Below are 26905 nucleotides of genomic sequence, written 5' to 3'. Positions count from 1 at the left end.
AACACCGTAGTAATCATGTTCATTTTCACCGTAGCTGCTACCCTTAACACACACGCCACTATTTATCGTTGATTTGTTTATACTGTAGTCTTTTGTATGGAATCGATAACCATTTACGATATACCCGTTGCAGCATTGCACAACTTTGGTCGGACCATTTTCTAAATCACATATTCCTTGATCTTTAACATCACAATGGCGAACCTACGCACATACATAAACAATGATTGTGATCACGATCAATTAAGTAACTTAGTGTTGTTTATAAGTAAAAAATTTATGTTAGCTTCTTTACCAACTGTTTCAACCACTTCACAAACTTAGTTTCACGTTCTTTTTGTACTTCTGCATCAGTGAGATGTGAAACTTTGCTTTGCAACTCCAGATCAAATCGTCTGCAAACCACAAATACTTATATTACCGAGCCATGTATCCACATATAGAACATAAAAGGATTTATAATTGAGTTGCATATACATATACTTACTCGATGTATGGGTCGATCGCTGAGCAATTAAAAAGAATATAGATGTGTGCTGCATCTTTCTCTCGATCTATGAATAGCCTTGATCGGCAACTACCAAATGCATGCCCAAGTGGTTGAAATATCGACAGCTTGTCAGCTACAGTTACTTGTTCTCCATCATCGTTACGGGGCGGACATGTGTAATGTGTTGGAATATGAGGTTCGAAGTACATAGATGAGAAATTTGAAATCTCTTTTAAAGCGTACGCCTCACAAATAGAGCCTTCTACTCTGGCTTTATTACGAACCTTTTTTTTTAGGTCGAACATGCATCTGACAATAATATACATTTCAAATTTTAAATATCTGTCATTAAAGAGACAAATATAAAAAAACATATACCTTTCAAATGGGTACATCCATCGATATTGCACAGGGCCACCAACCCTTAGTTCATATGGCAGATGTATGATCAAATGTTCCATAACATCGAAAAATGCTGGCGGAAATATCTTTTCTAGCAGACAAACAACGGTGATGACAGAGTCCTCGAGATTCTTTACATCTGATACAACGACCTCCGATGCGCACAATGTTCTGAAAAATTCATTCAACTCAGACAATACCCCCCATATAGGTTTGTCTAACATATCATGGAATGCTAGGGGTATCAATCGTTGCATAAAGATATGACAATCATGGCTCTTCAACCCATATAACTGTCTATCGTCAATCTTCACAGCCCGAGCAATGTTAGAGACATATCCATCTGGAAATCTCAGTTGTCTCAACCATTGACATACATGTTTTATTTGATCAGGTTCGAGCATATACTTCGCCTTTGGTTTCAGTACTTTGCCATTATACTCTTTGAGTTCCAATTCTGGTCTTTTACATATTAATTTTAAATCCATACGGGCCTTCGGATTATCCTTCGTTTTTCCTTTAATATTCATTACTGTATTGAACACATTATCAAACACATTTTTCTCTACATGCATCACATCCAAATTATGTCGTATCAATAGGGTCGGCCAATACGGTAGTTCCCAAAAAATAGATTTTTTCATCCAATTGTGATCCTTCCCAAATCCACGGAAGGGTGTAGGACTGTGGGCATCTGTTAATACATCTGGAAAGTATCGCAATCTTCTTAGAATCTCTATGCCGGATAATCTTGAGGATGGACCTTCCGTTTCAGTTGTGCCTGCTTTAAATGCATTCTTTTGACGTCGGAACGGATGATCGCTGGGTAGAAATCGACGATGGCACTCAAACCAGCAAGGCTTCTTTCCATGCCTCAATCTAAAAGCTTTGGAATCCTCCATGCAGTACAGACAAGCCAACCTCCCATGTGTGCTCCAACCAGATAACATACCACATGCAGGGAAGTCACTGATTGTCCATAGAACAACGGTTTTCATGTTGAAATTTTGTTTTTTGTGGGCATCATACGTGGTAACACCGTCATCCCACAGTACTTTTAGTTCATCAATCAATGGCCTTAGATATACATCAAGATTTTGGCCAGGTGAGGTCGGACCAGGGATCAACAGAGACAAGAAAAGATTTGGACATTTCATACACAAGCTTGGTGGAAGGTTGTATGGAGTTACAAATACTGGTCAGCATGAGTATGGAGTTGATCTACCCCCAAATGGATTAAATCCATCTGTACATAGACCGAGTCTAACATTTCGCACTTCCATTGCAAAGTTCTGATGAGTATGATCAAAGTGCTTCCAAGCTTCAGCGTCAACAGGATGCGTGATCTTGTTTTCATCGTGTCGAACTTTATTTGCATGCCATCTCATGTGTTTAGCTGTCCTTGAAGACATATACAATCGCTGCAATCTAAGAGTGATAGGAAAGTAGCGGAGCGACTTGTATGAAACTTCCTTTGATCTCGTGCTACCATTGCCTCTTGTCTTTGGCTTGAACCGAGGATGTCCACATGACGGGCATGATATGTTGTTTTTCTGATCCTTGAAATACAACATGCAGTGATTTGGACAAGCATCAATCTTTTTGTAACCCATACCTAGAGCGTTGACCATAACTTTCGCACGATAGAAATTTTGTGACAATTTCTCATCTTTGGGCAACATACTCTTCACAATCATGCACAAACGGTCAAAACATGATTGACTCAAATTATACTCGGACTTCAAATTCATTAGTTGAAGAACTGCAGACAAGATAGTGTGACTCTCACAACCGTTCCAAAGTGGCTCATCAGCATCTCTAAGTAAATCATAAAATCTACTAGCTGCATCATTTGGTGATTCTTCATCTACGACAGTTCTTACATCACTAGAACTCATAGCAGAACCCAGTTTTGTTCCTGCGGATCAAATATCAAATCCGTATATGGATTATCGTGCACCACATTCACCCGTGCATCAAAATCATTTCTAAATTCTTCTCCATGAAACATCCAGTTCTGATAATCACTCACAAAACTCTTCATGTATAGGTAATGTCTAACGCTATGAGGTTCTACAAATCGATTATTCTTACAAATCTTGCAGGGACACCTAATCTGACCTGTAGGATCCACTGTACTGACACTTGCCGTTGCAAATTCAATAAAACTGTCAACACCATCCATATATTCATGCGATAACTCATTGTCCACTATCCTACGGTACATCCATTCACGGTTTGCAGTCATTCTGTCGTATGATGTTACGAATAATATCCTAACGAATTAAAAGAAAACAATCAGAATGCTACGATGAAGAAAATATCAAATTTATCATGCAATATACTATGTCAAACAATAACAAGAATTTTGATGCATGCATTGATAACTTAATATTTTCATGTGCAAACTATTAATGACATGATACAATCATTTGAAGCATGCTTTTATTATAAAATTTCACATGGAAGTCAAAATCAAATTGAAAGTAACTACATGCAAGCATGAATACAATTACATCAAACATTGCAATACATCGTAATCATTCATATCAAACAAATGGCAAACATGTACCTGCAGCAAACACACTTCAATATCTCACTAACTACTACCATGCTTAGCATGGACTCCGTACTCCAAAAATAAGAACACTTCCATATTCATACATTAAAATCATGCTCAGCATGATCTCCGAACTCCAACAAAGCAACCCTAAATATCACCAACTAAGTGACTGTGTGAACAATAAAGTGTTATATCTAATAAATTAAATAACATGTGATACGCTTGCATCACTTACTCACCACGGGTATTTACCCGATTTGCATTGTTTTTGTCACTTATTTACCACAGGTGGCTGAGCACGAGCTGGTTCCGTTGAAAAATCTACACAAAAAATGCAGTTTTAAAAAAAAGTCGCCACAAAAAAAATGAAGCCGTTCCGGCAAGGGGTCGACTCCCCTGCTGTTCTGGTAGAGGGTCGACCCCCTTATGGAACATAGGGGGTTAACTGACCCCCAGCCTTTCCGCCAGTGAGTTGACCCCCTGCCGGGGTCGACCTGCTGGAAAGGCAGGGGGTCGACCCCCTGTCGGGGTCGACCTGCCGGAAAGGCAGGGGGGTCGACCCCCTGCCGGAAATGCAAGGGGTTAACCCCCTGCCTGTTCCGACATGGGGTTAACCCCCTGCCGGAAAGACAGGGGGGGTCGACCCCCTGCCGGAAACGCAAGGGGTTAACCCCCTGCCGAAAAGGCAGGGAGTCGACCCCCCATGCCCGAAACGCAGGGGTTAAACCCCTGCGTTTCCGGCACGGCAGAGGGTTAAACCCCCTGCCTTTAAGGTAGGGGGTTTAACCCCTGCTGGAAACGCAGGGGTTAAACCCCCTGCCGTGCCGTAAAGGCAGGGGGTCAGGGGGGGGTCGACCCCCTGCCTTTACGGCACGGCAGGGGGTTTAACCCCTGCTTGAAACGCGTAGGGAGGGCGGGCGAACCTGTCTCTGGCGGGGAATGCGTCGGTCGGCGAGGCGACGGCTCGGGCGGAACGCGGGCGACAGGCGGCGGGCGACGGAGGAAGGCGTCGGGCTGCGTAGGGAGGGCGGGAGAGAGGAAACAGGAAAAGAGGGAAAAGGGTTCTGATCAGATTTACGCGAAAATTAGCGACGGATTGGCGACGGAATAATTTCGTCGCTAAGCCGGCGTAAATATATACAACTCCTTAGCGACGGAATATGTTCGTCGCTAAGTAGCGACGGAAAAATGCCGTCGCCCAATCCGTCGCTAACCGCAGCTTGTTGTTGCGACAAAAATGGTCCGTCGCTAAGCCGTCGCTTTCCATCGCTACATCTGTGAATATCACGAAACTTAGCGATGGATTAGTGACGCTCGCTAAGCCGTCGCTAATTGGCGACGGAAAAATGTTGTCGCTACTATCCGTCGCTAATTGACATTTTTCTTGTAGTGTTAGATTATACACTGGATCTAGTTCTCGTACTAGATCCAATGAATCCAGCACACAGCAGAACAAACTTGCATCCAAAGTTTTAAGGGTTCATAAGAAAAACAAATAAACAAGAATAATATATGCCATTACCTCAAGAAGTTGAAATGGCCATGTCAGAAAGAGAAGACGGCCAAAGAGAAGCTAATAATCCATTGTATCCTCTTAAAAAACACCACTAATGACCATATTTCTGTAACTCCTACTCATGTCTGCACGCAGTGAAAAAGAAAAGAAAAGGTAAACGTGTTCCATGCAGAAATCCATCAATCATAAGGGGAGAAAACCTGAAGAACATACCCAATTGGCAGACTTGCAGTGACTTGAGCCACCGGCTAATGCAATGGAAGTGAAATGCATGATTGCAGACTCCTGTGGAAACAAACGGAAATGATCTAAGTGTGATGTTAATTGAGGATGAGCTGTTGCAGCTCCACCTTGGCCGTTTAGAGGGATTGTTGGTAGCTCTGAAGGGTGGCAGCCAAAGCAGTGGTGGTGACGGCGATGCCCCGACGGACATGAAGAAGGGGAGAAGGTGGTGGGGAAGTCAGTTGGGAGTATATGCGTGTTAAATGAAAATATTCTTTTGAAAGAAAACATTCTCATCTGTCAAGTTAAGCGTTTCTTACAAAAAAAAAAATGTATTTAAAAAAAAAAAACTCCCTCATTTGTAAGAGTGAAAAAATAGTACATTTTTTTCTTCTTACCTTCATTTTTTTCTACGTTTTTCTCACTTTCAAACGTGCCCTTAAGGCGATATATATATATATATATATATATATATATATATATATATATATATATATATATATATATATATATATAATCTGGTATTTACAAATAAGCGCTTAACATTTTAATTATTATATTTAAGTGACTGTTTTAAAAAGATATATTTCAAAGACATGTATGAACCTAAATTCAATGAATTGACTTTGACCTAATGAAGAAAAAGGCCAAACTAACCTTGTTTCTAAAACCCCATGTAAGAGAGAGATAGTTGATGGTTTGTCCTACAGCCACGGCCCACCACCATCTTTACCTTTATACATTACTATTTGATGTATAAACCCCATCAGAGCAACCAACTCTCTTTCTCTCTATGTATAAATATAAAATGGTACCTGTGAATTTGCCCTGACCGTCTATCATGGAGTTTGATGGACGGTCATAGTTTTCATTGAGATATATAGAAGCGGTAAAAAAACACCACTAACACAAATAATGTGTTTTTACCACTTTTCGTGTCTTTTTTGTGGCCGTACATGCCTTGTGATGGATGGCCACAGGCCACTCACAATATATCTATATATGTGTGTGTGCGTGTGTTTTACTGTTGGTTTTAGAAAATGAGGCTAATTTGGGTTTTTCCATCATTAAGTCGAGGTCAAGTAATTGAATTTAAGACAAAGTGTGTCTTTCACTACAAAAAAATGCTAATTAGCGATGAAAATTTGCGACAGATTTTTTAGTCACAAATTTGCGATAGCTTAGTGAGAGAAAGCTATTCGTCACTAAAATTTTACTTATTTACGAAATTAGCGATGAAAAATATATTCATCAGTAATCTGTCGTTAATTAGCGATGGATTAGCAATGAAATTAATTTTGTCTCACGATCAATCGCAACTTAACGACGGATCAGCGGCAAAATCTTTTCGTGGGTACCCCGTCGTCAAGTAGCGACAAAATTTTTTTGTCGCTAATCCATCGCTAATTTCTCCGTAAATCCCTAATTCGAGTATCTTTCTTTTTCGTCTATGCCGCTCGTCGCCCGTCGCCCATCGCCCATCGCCCGTTGCCCGCCAACCTCCCCCTTTGGCTCAGGTAACCCCTGACTCTCCTCTCTCTTTCTTTTTTTCGCCGACCGTTTCCTTTTTCGCTAGGGAGGGGGCGAGCCTCCTTGTCTTATGGGATGCGAGAGAGGGGCTCAATCCCCCTCCCTGTGCTTTTTTCATCAGGGAGGGGCCGAGCCCCCTCCTGTCTCCTTGTCTTACGAGATGCGAGGGAGGGGCTCAGCCCCCTCCCCTGTTTTTTTTCCGCTAGGGAGGGGCCGAGCCCCCTCCCTGTCTCCCTTTTTTACGGGATGCACGGGAGGGGCTCGACCCCTCCCTTATTTTTTTTTTTGCCAGGAAGGGGCCGAGCCCCCTCCTTGTTTTTTTTTCGCCAGGGAGGGGCTGAGCCCCCTCCCTATCTTATGGGATGCGAGGGAAGGGCTCGGCCCCCTCCCTGTTTCTTTTTTCGCCAGGGAGGGGTCGAGCCTCCTTCCTGTATTATTTTGTATATTTGTGCTTTGCAGGTACGTTGTTGAGCTAATTGCGCGATGCTTAATGCTAAGCATCGCATGCGGCTAAAAATGCAATACAAAAAAAAATAAGAAAAAAATGCAAAGTCAAAAGCAATGCAAATCGGGTAAATACTCGTGGTGAGTAAGTGATGCAAGCATATCATATGTTATTTAATTTCTTGGATGCAACACTTTTCTGTTCACACACTCACTTAATTGTAGATATCTAGGATTGCTTTGATGATGTTTGGAGATCATGCTGAGTATGATTTTAATGTATGAAAATAGAAGTGTTCTTATTTTTGAAGTTCGGATTTCATGCTAGGCATGGCAGTAGTTAGCGGGATATTGGAGTGTGTTTGCTATAGGTATATGTTTGACATTCTTTTGATATAAATGATTTGAATGTATTGTAATGTTTGATGTGTTTGTATCCATGCTTGCATGAAGTTATTTTTCATTTGATTATGTCTTCCATGTGAAATTGTATCATGAAAACATGCTTAAAATGAATGTATCATTTTATGGAATGTGATTTCATATTTCTAAATATCCTCGTGATGTGTATAAATATGATTTTATGGTGTTACACATGAAAATATTGAATTATCAATGCATGCATAATAGTTCATAGAATTGCATTTTATGTTAAGCATGTTTGTGGTATAGAGGGGAAGAAAATTTATGCATTAACTGAAACAAAAAAATTGCTCACAAACAATCACCAAATAAGAATTAATAGATTAATTAGATACTTTTTTCATCATAGCATTATTATGATTCTCTTTTAACTAGTGATGATAATATCTGTAACATTATAGAACAAAATAGCTGCAAACCATGAATGGATGTACCGTAGGATAGTTGATAATGAGGTGTCACATGAATATATGAATGGTTTTGACAGTTTTATTGAATTCACAATGGCAAGTGTCAATACAGTGGATCCAAAATATGCATGATCACAAGGTCATTGACCAGGACCAGTAGCCGGCGATCGGTGGGGCTCTCTGATGAGAAGAAGCTCCCTCACTATTCCCTTTTCTTGACTAAACAACCCTACCCTAACCCTGCAGCCGGACGTTAAGAGACTTAGAGAGGTACTGAGGTACATAGGACATTATTTTTGTTTTTGTTTTTTAGTGAAAAACGAAAATAACCTTTATAAAGTGAAGCATACACTTTGTCTTCGAAGCGCAAGGTGCAATAAAGCGTACACCTTTTTTAGAAAAAGCCTAAAAAAGTGTACGCTTCATTATCATGAACTTTTCTATTGCGCTTTGGGAGTGGTTTGGGGTTAGTTTTCGGAGTGAAGCTTAAAAAGCATGCCTTTAACAACAATGGTTAGGCTTAGGATGAAGTTTCTGATCTTTCAAGGCATGGGGAAGAAAACAACTGCAATTGTAATGCCATAAAAAGGAAATTAAAGTCAATGTCTGGGAGGTGACTGATACCATTTCATCATCACCAAGGAGAGGAGAAAATCATAGGTCCCCTGCAGGGACACTATACCACAGTGCACAATAATAGGAAACATTCATATCATGTTTATAAAGGCTTCATGGATCTGAGAAGATAACCTTATTGTTTAAACATGTCATGATATGATGATGTCAACCTACATGTTTCAAACCTAGGGAAATTGGCTCAGTTGCTGAAAATATAGAATGATTTTCTGTTTCCTATGTGATATGATTATCTGAAAGTATATGTTCTTGAAGGCATAGTAGAAAAAAGTAAAAACAAATGGAACTGTCAACCGTGAAAAACATATTGTGTCATTTGTTTCTTTTCCCACCAAATGCACGACTATACTAACTGTGGTTCCCATCTATTTGTTTGGCTAAAGAAGAAGCCATGACTACCTTCGCCCCTTGGACATGGGATGTTCAGGCATGTTCTCTAATTGGTTAAATTCAGGTACCATATAAAGGTTCCCATACTATGTGATGGCACCCTTTTTAAGAAGAGTTAAGGAGGTCAATGCAGAAGGCTCTCCATCTCTATGTCAGCCATTAGTTTACATTTATGTGTGACAAACATCATTTAGAAAAAAAGGAAAAAGGAAAAACTTGATTCCTGATGAAAACTCATAGGAACATGGCATTTTTTATGCAAATCGATCAATCTTATGATTTCATAAAAGGATTCAGACCCTAAAGGATATACTGGTATTTTGGGATGTTCTGTCTGCAGTCTGAAATTGCTTCTTGTTGAGAGGATGTGGAGGGTAAATCCTGCTCTATGAATTTCAGGGCTAATCTTGGGACATAAAAAAAAAGACAAAAAGCAATTGTATAAACTTGAAAGACCTTGATGTGAGTGAGGAATCCCAACTTATGTCAAGTCAAATAACATATATGTCTATAAATAATCAAATGATTTCTGTAGATAACTTAAACCACAGTGATCGAGTCTAGACTAACTTTGTCAGAGACTTGAGAGAATTGTTTGGACATGTAAGAGTTTCTTAGATTCTGTAAATATTGGTCGTGTCAACCCTGGTAAAATTCAAGGGTCATTGGTTGAGTGGCTTACCTCTTCAAGCGCCTACTCAGAGTTAAACATTGAAGTTGGCTTGGTCAACACTTGCTTGATGTGGCTTAGTATAGGAAGGTCTAAGTGTTGGACATTATGAGTTATGGGTCCAACCCACAGTGTGACCCGGTTTGACACCCATTAGTGGGTTACATTAGTGGCCACGTAATGGGGTCAGTGGGTGGGAGTTATGTGACGTAACTGCCTTATTCTCCCATTATATAAGGGGTTAGGGGCTATGAAGATGATGAGACGTTCATAGCATTTATCCTTCCAAAACAGTTTCACATTCTGATATCGTAGAACAGGGTCCTGCTCATTGTCGACCTAAGGCCTGGGCTCATTGTGGGCTCCGACCGGCTGAGGAGAACGCTGAATTCCCTACACGCACTCGATGGCAAATTCAGGTACGCTTCCAATGTTTTGTTTTTCAGGATTTGCCAACATTGGGGTTATGGGCCCACACTACGCATTTTTGTTGCAAGTGGCCGTGTAGAGGCTTTCGGCGTTCGCCCCGGCGTTATCTGAATTCTGCAACAGCATGTCACCGTGGGTTGACATTCTGGCAGATTGTCGCAAACAGTAATGTTTGCGACAGAGGATGGTGATCATTGTTTCCCACAGACTATCGCTGTGGGGCGTCAGCCTTCACGAGCGACAAAACCATACTTGTCTGTGATCGTCAGTCGCTATGGGATGACGTTTGGTCACTGGAGGTCAACAACTATCGCCGGAGGACGGCAACTATCGTCGTGGGGCGACAAACATCCCGACGGCAGATCAGATCCTTAAAAAAAAAATGGGAGGATCATTGTATACCTGTGGTCGTCAGGCTGCAGGGAGGTTTTGCCAGCGCCGGGATCGCCGATGGATGCGTCGCCTGTGGAGGGGTGTGGTCGTCAGCGATTACCAGTCGATCATCGCTGACAGAGGTAAGTCCCAACATCTCTTGTGGTCGTTGGGCTGCAGAAGGGTTTACCCTCGCCGGTGTGTTTTAAAAGCAGGGGTTTCGGCTGATGGTTTTTCGCCGGAGAGGCGAGACGATGTCCTTGCCTTCGTCGCTGAATGCCCAACGTCATCGCTAATTCACCAACAATTCTTCCTGCATCTCAAACACCGAAGGGGATTTTACCCTTATGGGTCGCCATCGCAAGCGGTTGTTGTCCGAATTGAGTCCACCACCGGAGATGTTGTCGGGATTGAGAACGTCGGATGGCCGACGTCTAGGGTTTGAAAACCCCCTTTTCTCTACCATGCCCCTTCAGCCATTGGATTGCAAAGCACGTCACTGTGGGGCGACGTAGGTCACCGGCAGGCGGCGTCGGTCGTCATTTGGCGACGTGGGTCATCGTGGAGTCGAAAAGGGCAAAATCCTTTCGGTTTCCCTGAAAAGGCAAACAAAAGCCCTCGGGTTTCTGTTTTGTTTTAATAAGGGGAACCAGATCGGGTCCAGTGAGGTGACCCAATGACAGACCCGATCCAAACCCATTTTGAGTAGATCGCGTCTGCCGCTTATTCTTGGATCTGACCCAGACCCATAATGGTTCCAAGTCTGGGTCTAATACAAAAAGCATCGGGTCTCTCTAGGATCAGGTTAGACCCAGGTCCGATCCGGATCCATTATAAGTCGGGTCTAACCCGGGTCCGTTTTCGAACCGGGTCTAACCCAGATCCTATTCTGACCAGGTTCGACCCATATCAAGTATGGGTCGGGTCAGACCTGGATCCCATTTAAATCGGGTCAGGTCTATATTAAGCAGGATTCATACACTATTTGGACTGAACCGGATCAGGAACCTGATCTGGCCCTTTCCAGGACCGGTTCGAAGTCGTTTTAGACCGGTTCCTTCCAGTTTTTCACCAGTTTTGAGATGTTGATACCCTATTTTCATAAATATAATAAAGTACAGGGATTTTGGCATACAATTATAGGGTTTTATGAACTTTTGTTCATATTAAGTACCAGTTTATAAGGTTCAAAACCGGTTTGGACCATTAGATGACCGATTCAGGGCCGTTTCAGACCAGTTCAGAGTGTTTTCAGATTGGTTCCTACTTGAGGACCTTGAGTTTTACCCATATGAGCATGCTTTTGTTATTTTTCATGATTTATAATGTGTATAATGCATGACTTATGCATGTTAATTCATGCATTTTGGTGTTGGTTAAGTTGTGTATTATGGTTTTAAGCATGAATTGTAACTAAATTCATGATAATTAGTTTATGTATATTAGTTGAAGCATGAACTTATGTTATGTCATGAATATATATGCATTAAAATGCATACATGGGCATGCTTCATAATACGAATAGGATTTTCGGTAAAAGATCTTGATTGACCGATTCATGTAATCACCAAAGTGATCTGAGTCGTGTTGATTAAGGATTATTTGGATCGTATTAAGATTTGCTACTATGATTGTGTGTAAATTTATGAAACATCGACTCTACCCAAAGGTAGGTCATTGTTTTTCAAATCTGCACAAGGTGTGATAGTAGATGTGTATTCCAACCCATGATGCATGTTTGTACCCAAAGGTACAATGCTGAATTGTCTCTAATTACATGATCTGCTAGTTTCACCAACTGAAGTCAATTCCTTGAGAATTGAAGAGATGAAGCAACTATGAGTATTATTGTTTTCACCAAAGTGACGATAATGACTCAACTATACTTGTCTCAGAAAAGGTAAAAATAAAGGGTATCACTTTTACCTTTTTAACACGAGTCTCGTCTGAGCAATAAAAGTAATGTCTTTCCGTTTTCGTTCCTTATTTTATCAGGTTTCTTCCTTATCGATGGTTCTAGTAATATCCCCATTTTAGATGGATCAAATTTTTTTGATTGGAAAGAAATCGTATTATTTACTTCGAGCTATATGAATTTAGATCCGGCCCTTAGAATTGATGAACCTTCCGCTCTTACAGAGCAGAGTACAATCGATCAGAAGGTTGCCTCTGAGAAGTAGGAGCGCTCGAACAGACTTAGTCTGTTGCTTTTGCAATCTCGGGTGGCTAAGAATATTCGAGGTGCCATTCTTCACTGTGAGACAATGAAGGATTTTTTGGAAGCCATTGAGGCTTAGTTCGTTACTTCTAATAAGGCAAGGGTTAGTATGCTCATGTCCAAATTAGTGTCTATGAAATATGTTAGTGACAGTCACATTCGACAACACATTTTGGAAATGAGAAATATTGTGACTCAACTGAATGACATGAAGTTCGCCATCTCTAACTCCTTCTTGGTCCATCTGATCTTAACCTCATTACCTACTGAGTATGAACCCTTTAAAATCTTCTACAACACACATAATGATGAGTGGTCTTTTAATGACCTCTTGCTCAAGTGTGTTAAAGAAGATGAGAGATTGAAGGGTGAGAGGGTGCCAAGTGCACATATGGCCTCTCATAAGGATAAACAAAGGTCGAGGCCAAAGAAAAACTTCTTCAAAAAGAAGAATCAGAAGAAAGCCTCTGGAGAGAGTTCAAACTCTCAGGCAAAAGCTAAATCCCAGTCAAGAGGCTCTTCTGTGAAGTGTTTCTTCTACAAGAAGAAGGGTCATAAAAAGGTGGACTGTTTAAAGTATAAGAAGTGACTCGAAAATAAAGGTAATAAGTCATTTATTTCTCATAAGTGTAATCCAATTCATGTTCCATTGCATAGTTGGTGGATTCATTCTGGTGTCATAGTGCACATTGTCAACTCTTTGCAGACATTTCTGAACAAAAGGGAACCAACAGAGCATGAAAGAAGCATCTTTTCTGGAAATAGGATGTGTTTGCATGTCAAGAATGTTGGGACCTGCAGAATTGTGTTAGAGTCGGGATTTATATTGGATTTAGTCGATATATTTTATGTTTCATCTTATAGCCGGAATCTAATTTCAATTTCAAAACTTGATAAGTTTGGTTTTTCTTTTAAATTTGAAAAATCTAAACTTATTATTATGAAAAAATTCAAAGAATATAGGTTCTGCATATATGTGTGATGGTTTGTATCGATTAAGAACCAAATTCTAAATTCGAGAATCTCACTCTATTGAGAACACAATGATTGGCAATAAACGTGGCCTAAAGAATGATCAATCCTATTTGCTTTGGAATTGGAGGTTAGGACATATCTCGAAAGAGAGAGTCCAAAGACTCTTGAAAGAGGAAATCATCGGATCCCTTGATTTTACGAATATAGAACTATGTGTTGATTGTATAAAGTCTAAGCAATCTAACACGTATAAGAAAGATGCTAAACACAACAATGAAAAGTTAGAAATAGAGCATACGGATGTGTGCGGCCCTTTTTCACCGTGTTATACGGGTGAAAAATATTTTGTCACCTTTATAGACGATTACTCATGGTATATGTATCTCTACTTATTATCTGAAAAATCAGAGGTCTTTTAGGTTTTTAAGGACTTCAAGAAAGAAGTAGAGAAACAAATCGGTAGAGTTATTAAGGTTGTCAGGTCTGATAGAGGTGGCAAATATTATGGTCGTTTCACTGAGATGAGACAAAAGAAAGGTCTATTAGCGTGATTTCTAAAAGAGGAAGGCATTGTACCTCAGTATACCATGTCTAGTAGTGCTTACCAGAATGGTGTAGCTAAAAGGAGAAACTGTACGCTTAAAAAAATGGTTCGAGCGATGTTAAATCACTCAAACCTTCCTTTGACCTTTTGGAGTGAAGCTCTTAGGACAACAATGCATATTCTGAATAAGGTTCCTACGAAGGTTGTTCAAAAGACTCCTTACGAGTTATGAACAGGTAGAAAACCTTCTTTGTCATATATGCACATATGGGGATGTCCAGCAGAAGCTAAATTGTATAACCCACATATAAAGGCTTTTGATCCTAGGACAACTAGTGGTTTCTTCATTGGTTATTCAGAAAGATCAAAAGGCTTTAGGTTTTATTGTCCATCTCATACACCACAGATAGTGGAAACAGATAAAGCAAGATTTCTTGAAAATGGTTATGTTGGGATAGATACGTTTCAAAATATTGATTTTGAGGAAATGCATGATTCAGGTTTCACACCTGCTAAGGATAAAGACCCGATTTTCTCTATCATTGTTCCTTCGAGTAATGTAAGAGAAAGTCCAGTCAATGAATATTAATCCCAACTAGATCCGGTTGTTGATGAGGATATACAACAACAACAACAGGATACAAAGGCTCATTTTGAACCACCTGTAGCACCTGTATGGAGGTCCACCAGAATTAAGAAATTTTCTATCCATCCGGACTATGTGGTGTATTTACAAGAGTCAAATGATTTCATAGACATTGATGAAGATCTCTTCACATTTGCAAAAGTCATTGAAAGTGAAAGATCAACACATTGGATTAATGCTATAAAAGAAGAGTTTGACTCTATGGCAAAGAACTAAGTGTGAGACCTTATACCTTGACCTGATGGAGTTAGACCTGTTGGTTGTAAATGGGTTTATAAAACCAAAACAGACTCTAAAGGTCATGTGGAGAGGTATAAGTCTAGGCTTGTTGCAAAATGTTTCACACAGATAGAGTGCATTGATAATAATGAGACTTTTTCTCTTGTCTCAACTAAAGAATCATTGAGGATAATCATGACCCTCGTAACTCATTTTGATTTAGAGCTGCATCAGATGGATGTGAAAACTGCCTTCCTGAATAGGGATCTAGATAAAGAGGTATACATGCAACAACCTCCTGGTTTCAGTATAGATGACTCAAATAACTTAGTTTGCAAATTGAATAAGTCAATTTATAGACTTAAACAAGCCTCCCACCAGTGGTATAAGAAGTTCAATTAGGTAATAATGAACTTTGGATTCACTGAAAACATTATTGATCAGTGTATTTACATTAAGACTAGTGGGAGTAAGTTCATAATTTTGGTTTTATATGTTGACGATATTCTTCTTGCAACTAATGATTTGAGTCTATTACATGAAACAAAAGATTTTCTTTCCTCTCATTTTGATAAGAAAGACATGGGTGATGCCACTTATGTCCTTGGAATCGAGATCCGTCGTAACAGAACTAAGGGTGTCTTTGGCCTCTCTTAGAAATCCTATATCCTTAAGGTTCTTAAAAGATATGGGAAGGAGAATTGTTCTCCTTGTTCGGCACCTATAGTGAAAGGGGATAAATTGAGCTTAAAGAACTGTCCTCAGGATGATATTGCGAAGGCTCAGATGGATGTTGTCCCATATGCTTCGGTAGTTGAGAATTTGCAATACGCGTAAACCTACACTCGACCTGATATAGCATTTGTTGTGGGAATGCTTGGTAGATATCAGTCAAATACAGGCATTGCGCACTGGAAGGCAGCGAAGAAGGTCATGCGCTATTTATAAGGAACGAAAGACTATATGTTGACCTATAGGAAAGCTGACCACCTAGAGGTCGTTGGATACTCTGATGTGGACTTAGGAGGGTGTATTGACAGTAGAAAATCCACTACTGGATACGTTTTTCTTCTAGCGGGTGGTGCTATCTCATGGAGAAGTGGAAAGCAGTCTACCACTGTTGCTCATACCATGGAGGCAGAATTTATTGCTCTATACGAGACTTTGTCATAGGCCATTTCGATAAGAAACTTCATTATGGGTCTTGTTATAGTGGACTCTATTGAGAGACCACTAAAGATCTTTTGTGATAATGAAGCAGACGTGTCCTTTTCCAATAACAACAAGAGCTCAACATTGTGTCGACACATAGAGTTAAAATATTTTGTTGTTAAAGAAATGACTGAGAATCATCTGGTATGTATTGATACAATTGGGACGAAGGAAATGACTGCGGATCCCCTTACTAAAGGGCTAGCACTGGGATTGTATTCTCAACATGTATAGAGGATGAGTCTTTTTTTATTCCTTCTGATGTATGACAATACATTATGTGATCACATTTGTGTTTATGTTTTGATTCTCTAAGGTTTTGTGTTCTTGTTGATTTTGCATAAAGAATCTCTCATATGAGTTAGAGAGAATAACAAAATAATAATATTAAAGGACTAATAGAATAGGTGAGAGACCAACATATTCATAAAGGTAATTTTCTACATGCCTAAGCACTGAAGGTGAATTGTAGCATAGTACATGGAAATATGACATTTCATAAAGGAGTGTTTATATCCATGATTCATATGATTCATCATTGTGATAAAGGGATGGCATGTGAACCCACGTGAAGAATTAAAACGAGATAAGGGTATACACCTCAATTTAGTACACTAATGGGTCAAGTGGGAGAATGTTGGACATTATGAGTTATGGGTCCAACCCACAATGTGACCCGGTTTGACACCCATTAGTGGGTCACATTAGTTGCCACGTAATGGAGTCAGTGGGTGGGAGTTACGTGAATGTGGAGAGACAACATTCACGTAACTGCCTTATTCTCCCATTATATAAAGGGTTAGGGGCTATGAAGATGATGAGACGTTCATAACATTTATCCTGCCAAAACAGTTTCACATTCTGATATCGTGGAACAGGGTCCTGCTCACCATCGACCTAAGACCTGGGCTCATTATGGGCGTCGACCGGCTGAGGAGAATGTTGAATTCCCTATATGCACTCGATGGCGAATTCAGGTACGCTTTCTGTGATTTGTTTTACAAGATTCGCCAACACTAAGTTGATGGTCTAATGATTCCCAAGCATATGCAGAATCCTGTAAAACTTGGCTTGATAAGTTGATTTAATAGATTCAATAATTCAGTCCACCTGATAACTTCAGTAACATTCCTTGCTCTTGACCCAACATCGAGCCATTGAGCCTTTAGACCATGGAATCATTGTGTGTTTCTTAGAATTGTGCATGCTTTATAAGCTTGACAGGACTTTTTACAAGTTTCTCATCCATTCAATATTCATCTATTTCTACATCTTGACATCTGAGATGCTAATGCTGCATATATATTTGTCACAAAGATACTGGTATGACCTGGCACACAAGATCTATTTATTTATTTTTTGCTTTTTTTAAATAGGAGATGAGGATACAGTAGTTGGTGTTAGGTAGTAGGCTATTCAACTAACCATAAGAACTTGAAGTTGGCGCTCCTCACCAAACACAAGCTCTTTTAAGTAACAAGGCTCTGCTAGGACACAAGAGAACTAGGGGGGGGGGGGGGGGGTTACATAACAGAGATTAGCGAACTCATTCGATTCCAGGTCGGTGGGTAAGGGTGATCTTCTTACCTTTGATTCTTTGGTCTCGATTGACCGGAGATATCAGTGAATATCATACGACCACTACAAATGAAACCCTTGAAAACAATGTTTGTGAACGCTATTTTAATTTTTTAATATTTTAATATATAAAATGCAATTTCTATTAAAAAATATTAAAACTTATTAAAAACTATTTAAAATATTAAAATAATGGTTGTAGATGCCCTCATTGTGTAGTGTGACATAGTGTCTCTGATTCTTTCACCATGGACATATGGTCAAAATAGCATATCCTCGTGACATAGATCTTACTGATAAATTGAGTAATAAAGGGAAATGTTAGGAATGCCAGAATATGGATTTCATCATTTGATTTCTTATTTGTGCTAGAAGGTTGTTTTATTAGAAGTTGTTGCAGTAAGCTGGAGTTACCTTGCACCTGTTAAGCCTGCTTAGGACAATCCAAAATTTCATCCTTGTAACAATCTATTAGGTTTTACAATTTTAGTTTTATGGTTGTATTCAAGCATCATGCACACACTTTCACAAGCACACATATTCACTGACAGTATGATACTATCTAGAAGGTGATGAGTCTAAGCATATTAAATAGTTGGGATTAATAGACGTGATTATCATGGTTCATGGATCATTTAATGCAAAACATGTTTTGGATTGAGTGACTTCTCTTGAGCAACCTTTTCTTTATCATGTGAAAAGCACACATGCACAACAGAGACATCTAGACCATATTTGCAGTGAAGGAGACATTATTGTTCCCCTCAAGAAGTTGCTAGAGGGTTAAACTCTCCCAGGCTTTGCAAACATGATTTCTATTCATAACCAAATGGTCTAAATATACCAGAGAAAGCTGAACACTCTGATTCAACTTCTGCATCTCATCCTGGTGAAAGCTGAGGTTGGCCTCTCCTCCATTGCAAATGTGTCCCTAATGTATCACAGCAATGCACTAGTATAATTGTGTGATCTTTTCATGTAAGTGTTCATAACTTCATATTACTCTGTTCTTTAAAGTTTTGGAGATTGTAATAAGATCTGCTATTTTCTAGATAAGTTGCTCTGACTTTAAAAAGTGAAAAAAGAACAATTTTGATTGTGTGAATCTTTCAGTTCCTATGGGCAGAATTGGGAGACAAGCACCTTTATTGGGGAGACAACATTTTGCATACTCATTGCCATATTGGGTTTGGTTTTCTTCGCACATTTGATTGGAAACATGCAGGTATTCCACTTGTCTCTGACAACATCACAAAACACAAGTTGTTTCTTATATTACAATGTGAATTTGTTTAGTGTTCATCCCTTGCTATGACGTGAACTCTATTTTAGCTTATATCATGGATAAGAAGTTGACATGTGACTTTTGCTGGCTTTGAAGACTTGTTTATTGCTTTATCTGTTTAGCAATGTGTTGATTGATAAAGATCAACTCAATTGGTGTGGCTAAGATTGCGATTTCATTATTGGCTATGCTATTGTGGCTGGTTTAATCCTTTCTTCATTTCATGTTTCTTGTCACTGTCATGTTGATATTGTAATGAAAAATGTAAAAAAACAAATACAAAGTGCATAAGCACTATTACAAGTCCAATAAAGAACAAAACAAAGCACTAAGACACTATACAAGCACAAAGTGCACATACAAGACTTCAAGTCAAAAAATAACACAAGAACATAAAACATATCATCTTTATTGAGTAGAATGCTTAGGAAAAGCATTAGAAAAAATGGGGATAAGTAGTCCCTATTTATACACAAGGGGGAACAAAGGCAAGAATCCTTAGGAGCTCCCATAGAGTCGTTGGGGCACTCCCAATGACTCTATGGCTGAAGACCATAAAGCCCCTCAAAACCAATGCAATTACACAAAATATAAAAATATAAATAATTACAAAAATGTCCCTATAGGACAGACCTAGATATAAAAGGTAAAAAGACTAAAATGCTTTTGATGGACATTACTTATTACAACAAAATTATATATATATATATATATATTCATTATATTACAAATATATATATACACTATGTCACATGGGTGTGGGTGCGGGGGTGCGGAAAAAATATAAAAAATTATATATATATATATATATATATATATATATATATATATATATATATATATATATATAAAGTCCAAAAGTTGGACATAAATGACCTTTGGTGTGTTGACTGCACCCAGGGTAAGGTTGACCGCATCGGGTGCGGGTGCAACACGGGTGCGGCACCTAGTTGGAGAATTCCCATGACATATAGGGCAAAAAAAATTTCTTGGCAATTTTTTTTAAGTATGAAAAATGGACCAAAATGACCCTGGGTGCATTGACCGCACCCAGGGTTGGGTTGACCACACCCGGTGCTACACCCGCACTCGCATCGCGTCGATGGGGGTGCGGCACCCTGCTAGCCGAATCCCTATGACATAGTATATACATATTGTAATAGATATCTACCATCTTAATCTTCTTTTTTGGGTTTATGAATTCTTTCTTATTTTCTCTATCCTGATCTTTTCTCCAAATTCCTTTTCCAAACATCAGGTTATAAAGTATATATATATATATATATATATATATATATATATATATATATATATTACGAATATATATACATATTTTAATAGATATTTGTCATCTTAATTTTCTTTTTTGGGTTTATGAATTCTTTCTTATTTTCTCTATCCTGTGATCTTTTCTCCAAATTCCTTCTCCCAACATCTGGTTATAAAGTAATTGATTTTATTTTATAAAAAATGCTAATCAATCTAAATAGGTATGGTATTGTGAGAACTATCATTCTCAACAAATATTGCAATATCATATGAGCATTGTGAGAACTATCAAACACCATTTATTCTGTTTTTTTTTTTGAGGGGCGGGGGGGCGACTTGGGGGTTTGCGAGTTGTGTTACCCCTTGTTGAACCTTTTTTTTTTTTTTAATTTCAGCAATTAAGAATTCTGGAGAGATGGTCAGTTTAGTAAATCTGGTACCAATCTTTTTTATCTCCATTTCTTTTGAAAAGTCATTCTCATCTCTATATCTGAAACAACCAACCAGATCGATCTTGTTTCTAAATTAGTGGTGCAATTGACTTTCAAGTACATGATTGCTCAAAAGTGATGCATCAAACTGGCGCCCGGGGGTGGGGTCAAATAGGCAAGGGTTCCCGCACTTTGTTGGACAGGTGAGGGTGAAAAAGATAGTTCAAGACCATACAATTAGGTTAGCCACTTGGAACATAGGGTCTTTAACTGGTAAGTTGGTAGAGTTAGTAGATGTTATGTGTAGGAGAAAGATTGATATTTTATGTTTACAAGAGACCAAATGGGTAGGTGAGAAAGCAAAAGTGATACAACCTTGGAGATATAAGATTTGGTATTCAGGAATACATAGGAATAGAAATGGAGTTGGGATTGTTATTAGTCGTGAGATTATAGATAATGTAGTTGAGGTCTGTAGGAAGGGGGATAGGATTATACTTATTAGATTAGTAGTAGGTAAGGATATTATTAATTTTAATAGTGTTTATGCACCTCAAGTCGGTTTAGACGATTCCTTCAAGCGTCAATTTTGGGAAGATTTAGATGGAGTAGTACAAGGGATATCTCACAGAGAAAAGATTTTCATCGGCGGAGACCTTAATGGACATGTAGGCATTAGTAGGGATGGATTTGAGAGTATCCATGGAGGCTATGCTATAAGAGAAAGAAACGAAAGTGGAGAAATGATTTTAGATTTTGGTTTGTCCTATGATTTGATCTTAGCCAACACGTGGTTTAGGAAGAGGGAGTCTCACCTAGTAACATTTAAAAGTGTGGTTAATAAGAGTCAGATAGATTTTTTCCTACTCAGAAAGAGAAATAGGGGTTGTTGCATCGATTATAAGGTTATACCGGGAGAAAGTATAGCTACACAGCATAGAGTCTTAATTTTAGATCTTAAAATTAGAAAATGTCACAAAAGGGATAGACATAGGATAGATCCTAGAATTAAGTGGTGGGCACTGAAAGGAGCTAAACAAGGAATGTTTGTAGAACAGGTAGCTTAGGAAGCTAATTGGTGTCTCGAGGAGAATGTAGAATCAATGTGGAATAAGATAGCGGGTTGCATGCGAAAGGTGGCGAAGGAGATTTTGGGTGAGTCTAAAGGCGGTGCACCGCTAGGTAAGGATACATCATGGTGGAACGAAGATGTCAAATTAGCTATTAAGGTTAAAAGAGAGTATTATAGAAATCTAAGTAAGAGTCGTGATAATGAGAATTTGGAGAAGTATATGGTAGTAAAGAAGGAAGCTAAAAAAGTAGTTTGAAATGTGAGGGATAAGGTATATAAGGAGGTCTATGACAAGTTGGATACCAAGGAGAGCGAAAAGGATATTTCTAGGCTTGCAAAGATGAGAGATATGAAATCGAGGGATCTGGGTATGGTTAGATGTATCAAAGATGAAACACAAAAGGTTTTAGTTAAAGATGAGGAGATTAAGGAGAGATGGAAAGATTATTTTGATAAGCTATTTAATGGAAGGCATGTCCAGGATCTTGGAGACTTCTCCATTCCTTTTCATGAGATGAATCGTGACTTCATGCGCAAGATTCAAAAGAAAAAAATTGCAGAGGCTTTGAAGAAAATGCAATCTAGAAAGGCAGTTGGCCCAGATGATATACCTATCGAGGCTTGGAAATGCTTGGGTGAGAAAGGTTTAGTCTGGTTGGCAAATCTTTTTAACAAGATTTGGCGGACAAATAAGATGCCTAATGAGTGAAGGAAGAGTACTTTGGTACCTCTCTATAAGAATAAGGGTGATATACAAGATTGCACAAACTATCGTGATATAAAACTCATGAGTCATACTATGAAACTTTGGGAGAGGGTGATTGAGTATAGGTTGAGGAAGGTTGCCATGATATCGGAGAATCAATTTGGTTTTATGCCTCGAAGATCAACTATGGAAGCTATACATCTTCTTAGACAACTTATTGAGAGATATAGAGAGGGGAACAAAGATTTGCATATAGTTTTTATTGATTTGGAGAAGGCATATGATAGAGTACCTAGGGATGTTCTCTGATGGACAATGATGAAGAAAGGTATCTCTCTCAAGTATATTAGTATAATTAAATATATGTACGAAGGAGTAGTAACCAATGTCCGCACTTATGGAGGGGTGACAAACAATTTTCCTATAACGGTTAGGTTACATCAAGGATCTGCATTAAGCCCTTTCCTTTTTGCTATAGTGTTAGATGAACTTACGAGATCAATTCAAGAAAATGTGTCGTGGTGTATGTTGTTTGCTGATGATATTGTTTTGATTGATGAGTCTAGAGTTGGGGTTAATGCTAAGTTAGAATTATGGAGACAGACTTTGAAAGCAAGAGGTTTTACGTTGAGTAAAAGTAAGACAAAATATATGAAATGTCGATTTAGTAAGCAACGAAGTAGTGAAGCTTGGTGAGTAGGAAATAGCAGTGGATAACTGTTTCAAATATTTGAGATCTGTCATTTAAAAAAATGGAGAAATTGATGGAGATGTAAATCATAGGATTAAGGTTGGGTGGATGAAATGGAAAAGTGCAACTGGAGTGTTGTGCGATCGTAGAATGCTATTGCGGTTGAAGGATAAGTTTTATAGGATGACAATTAGACCTGCTTTACTATATGGTACGGAATGTTGGGCTGTCAGGAGACATCATTTTCAAAAAATGAGTGTAACTGAGATGCGTATGCTTCGATGGATGTGTGGAAAGACACTAAAAGATAAGATTCGGAACGAGGAAATACGTAAGAAGGTAGGCATTGCACCCATTAAAAATAAGATGAGTGAGAATCGTTTACGATGGTTTGGGCATATTCGACGAAGGCCTAATGATGCTCCGGTTAGAAAAATTGAGAAATGAGAAAATATATTAGCTAAAAGAGGTCGGGGTAGGCCTAAGAAGACTTGGATGGAGATGATAAGAAAGGATATGAAGGCTTTGAAACTCACCGAGGACATGACATTAGATAGAATTGATTGGAGGAGAAGGATTCATGTGGAGGACCCAAAATGATTTTCTTTTTGGTTCATATCGCCGACCCCAATTATTTGTGGTACTCTTAAATGATGAGTATCTTCCTTGGCAGATATTATTCTCCTTTGTATGATACGATATTGTTAGACAGTAGGTCCTTATCGTTTTTGCATAATGATGATGATTACGATATTGTTAAACATTAGGTCCTTATCTTTTTTGCTTAAATTCTTATCAGTCATTTAGAGTTAATTATCTGCTTTAAAAGTTTTTTTGTTTTTGGTTCTGGTTGATACTTCCAAATTTTATAGACCGATATCATGACTAACTACTTTTTTTTTCCTGAAGACTTATCTGCAATCTCTTACCATGAGGCTTGAAGAGTGGAGGCTCAAACGACGCGACACTGAGGTGTGGATGGCACATCGCCAGCTACCTCCATATCTGCAGGACCGTAATGGATAGCAACGCGAGGTGTTGATTAAGAGTCTATCCTGTGTGGGTTGCCTACAGACCTACATCGAGACATCCAACGACACTTATGCTTGGACCTTGTTCGGCGTGTATGGATTTCTTTATCTATCAATTTATTCATTTTTGCTGTATATAAGTCCATATATGTTTGTAAGGTTCTGTTTCATATTACAAAACATAGCAGTCATGTGCTTCTGATTTCCCATGTTCCCAACACTCTCTTTAAGGACCAAATTTATTGACTACTAAATTTCCTTGTTTTGGACATACATTTTGAATAGAAGAGTGGGTCAGGGTAGTCACAGTTCTGGTGTTTTTTGAAATGATTTTATGTAGCCTGGTGCTTGCCGTTGTAGTTGCAACAATGTTAAAATTCTGAAGCTAAGTTTATTGTGTTTGTTTGAGATGATGAACACTTTGAAATGGGTGGATGCTAACAATTAGAGTACCTTGGTAGAAGAGCATGTAGGGTTAAATCTTTTGTAAGCCACAACTAGGGTCTTCTTAACTCTTTTCACTTGGTTGTCTGCTTGTACTTTTGCGTGGGGGCAATGCTTCTGTCTGTGCATTTCTATGAGATTGGCCGAGTCATAAAGTCTCTATCTTTCGCTCTCAAGTGGATGTTTTGATTTCTCTGTTTTTTCGTTTGTGAGTTCCCGGTATGCTACCTGACTCAATACACGCAGGAGCATTGCACTGGTGCCTTTATTTTAGACCATCTGCGGTTGTCATATCACTATGTTTTTTTTATTGGAAAATTTGCATCCTTATTGTATTCTGGATTTCTTTCTTTTGAAGGTAGGGGTTGCACCCATTGAACGTAAGATGAGAGAGAATCGTTTACGGTGGTTTGGACATATTCGGCGAAGGCCTAATGATGCTCCAGTTAGAAGGATGGAGAAATGGGAAAATATATTAGTTAAAAGAGGTTGGGGTAGGCCTAGGAAGACTAGGATGGAGATGATAAGAAAAGATATGAATGCTTTGAACCTCACCAAGGACATGGCATTGGATAGAAATGATTGGAGGAGAAGGATTCATGTGGAAGACCCAGAATGATTTTCTTTTTTTGGTTCATATCGCCGACTCCAATTGTTTTGGGTTGAAGGCGTAGTTGTTGTTGTATTGTATGCTGGATTTGCATGTCCCTTTTTTCTCACAGATGGATGATCAGCTTCTGTATGCCATATGTGAGCGCCTGGTCTCCTCCTTAAGCACAGAAGGTACATACATTGTACGTGAGGGGGACCCTGTCACAGAGATGCTCTTTATCATCCGGGGGCAACTTGAGAGTTCCACGACTAATGGAGGAATAACTGGCTTCTTCAACTCTATCACCTTAAATCCTGGAGATTTCTGTGGTGAGGAGCTTCTCTCATGGGCCTTGCTTCCTAAATCCACGGTTAATCTTCCATCTTCAACAACAGTGAAAGCACTGAGTGAAGTCTAGGCTTTTGCATTACGTGCAGAAGACCTCAAGTTTGTTGTGAACCAGTTTAAACGGTTGCACAGTAGGAAACTACATCACACATTCCGCTTCTACTCCCATCATTGGAGGACATGGGCAGCTTGCTTCATACAGGCTGCGTGGCACAGCTATAAGAGGAGAAAGATAGCGAGGGAGCTCATGATGCAGGAGTGCTTGTCCATGATGGGGGAGCATGAAGAAGAGGATGAGCAAATGCAAGAGGATAATGAGACAGCCTCATTGAGTTCTAATACAAAGCAGAATCTTTGTCACCAAGCTTGCTAGAAGGTTTGCTGCCAATGCAAGGAGAGGGGCTCAGAAGAAGAGTGTCTCTGTAACAAAAGAGTTGCCAAAATTAAAGAAGCCTGATGAACCTGATTTTTCTAAAGAGGCTGAAGATGAGGATTAACTAACTGCTGCCATTTTAGCTTTGAGCAGATGGGTCCCACCAATCAGAAGGGGGTACTTAATAATGGTTCAGATTCCCTAAACAAGGGATCAATTTTAAGTTTCTATGTCCTGTATTTTGTGTGTATGGTCTGGGATATGATGCCTGTAGTACAACAACAACAACAACAACAACTACGCCTTCATCCCAAAACAATTGGGGTCAGCGATATGAACCAAAAAAGAAATTCATTTTGGGTCTTCCACATGAATCCTTTTCCTCCAATCATTTCTATCCAACGCCATGTCCTCGGTGAGGTTCAAAGCATTCATATCCTTTCCTATCATCTCCATCCAAGTCTTCCTAGGCCTACCCCGACCTCTTTTAACTAATATATTTTCCCATTTCTCCAACCTTCTAACTGGAGCATCATTAGGCCTTCGCCGAATATGTCCAAACCACCGTAAACGATTCTCTCGCATCTTATTTTCAATGGGTGCAACACCTACCTTCTTACGTATCTCTTCGTTCCGAATCTTATCTTTTATTGTATTTCCACACATCCATCTAAGCATCCGCATCTCAGCTACACTCATTTTTTGAATATGATGTCTCTTGGCAGCCCAACATTCCGTACCATATAGTAAAGCGGGTCTAATAGTCGTCCTATA

General features: G+C 39.2%; 1 pseudogene; it reads left to right on the top strand.

Annotated features, from left to right (window-relative positions):
- The first annotated feature begins 10507 nt into the window (after positions 1-10507).
- LOC149835021 (cyclic nucleotide-gated ion channel 17-like) lies at positions 10508-26255 on the top strand (annotated as a pseudogene).
- Positions 26256-26905: the final 650 nt, after the last annotated feature.

The sequence above is a fragment of the Nuphar pumila genome, chromosome 6 (assembly GCF_984573655.1).
Source record: "Nuphar pumila chromosome 6, dmNupPumi1.hap1.1, whole genome shotgun sequence".
In the NCBI taxonomy this organism is placed as follows: domain Eukaryota; kingdom Viridiplantae; phylum Streptophyta; class Magnoliopsida; order Nymphaeales; family Nymphaeaceae; genus Nuphar; species Nuphar pumila.
The sequence above is the reverse complement of the archived record's forward strand: the minus strand, read 5'-3'. Positions and strand labels throughout refer to the sequence as shown.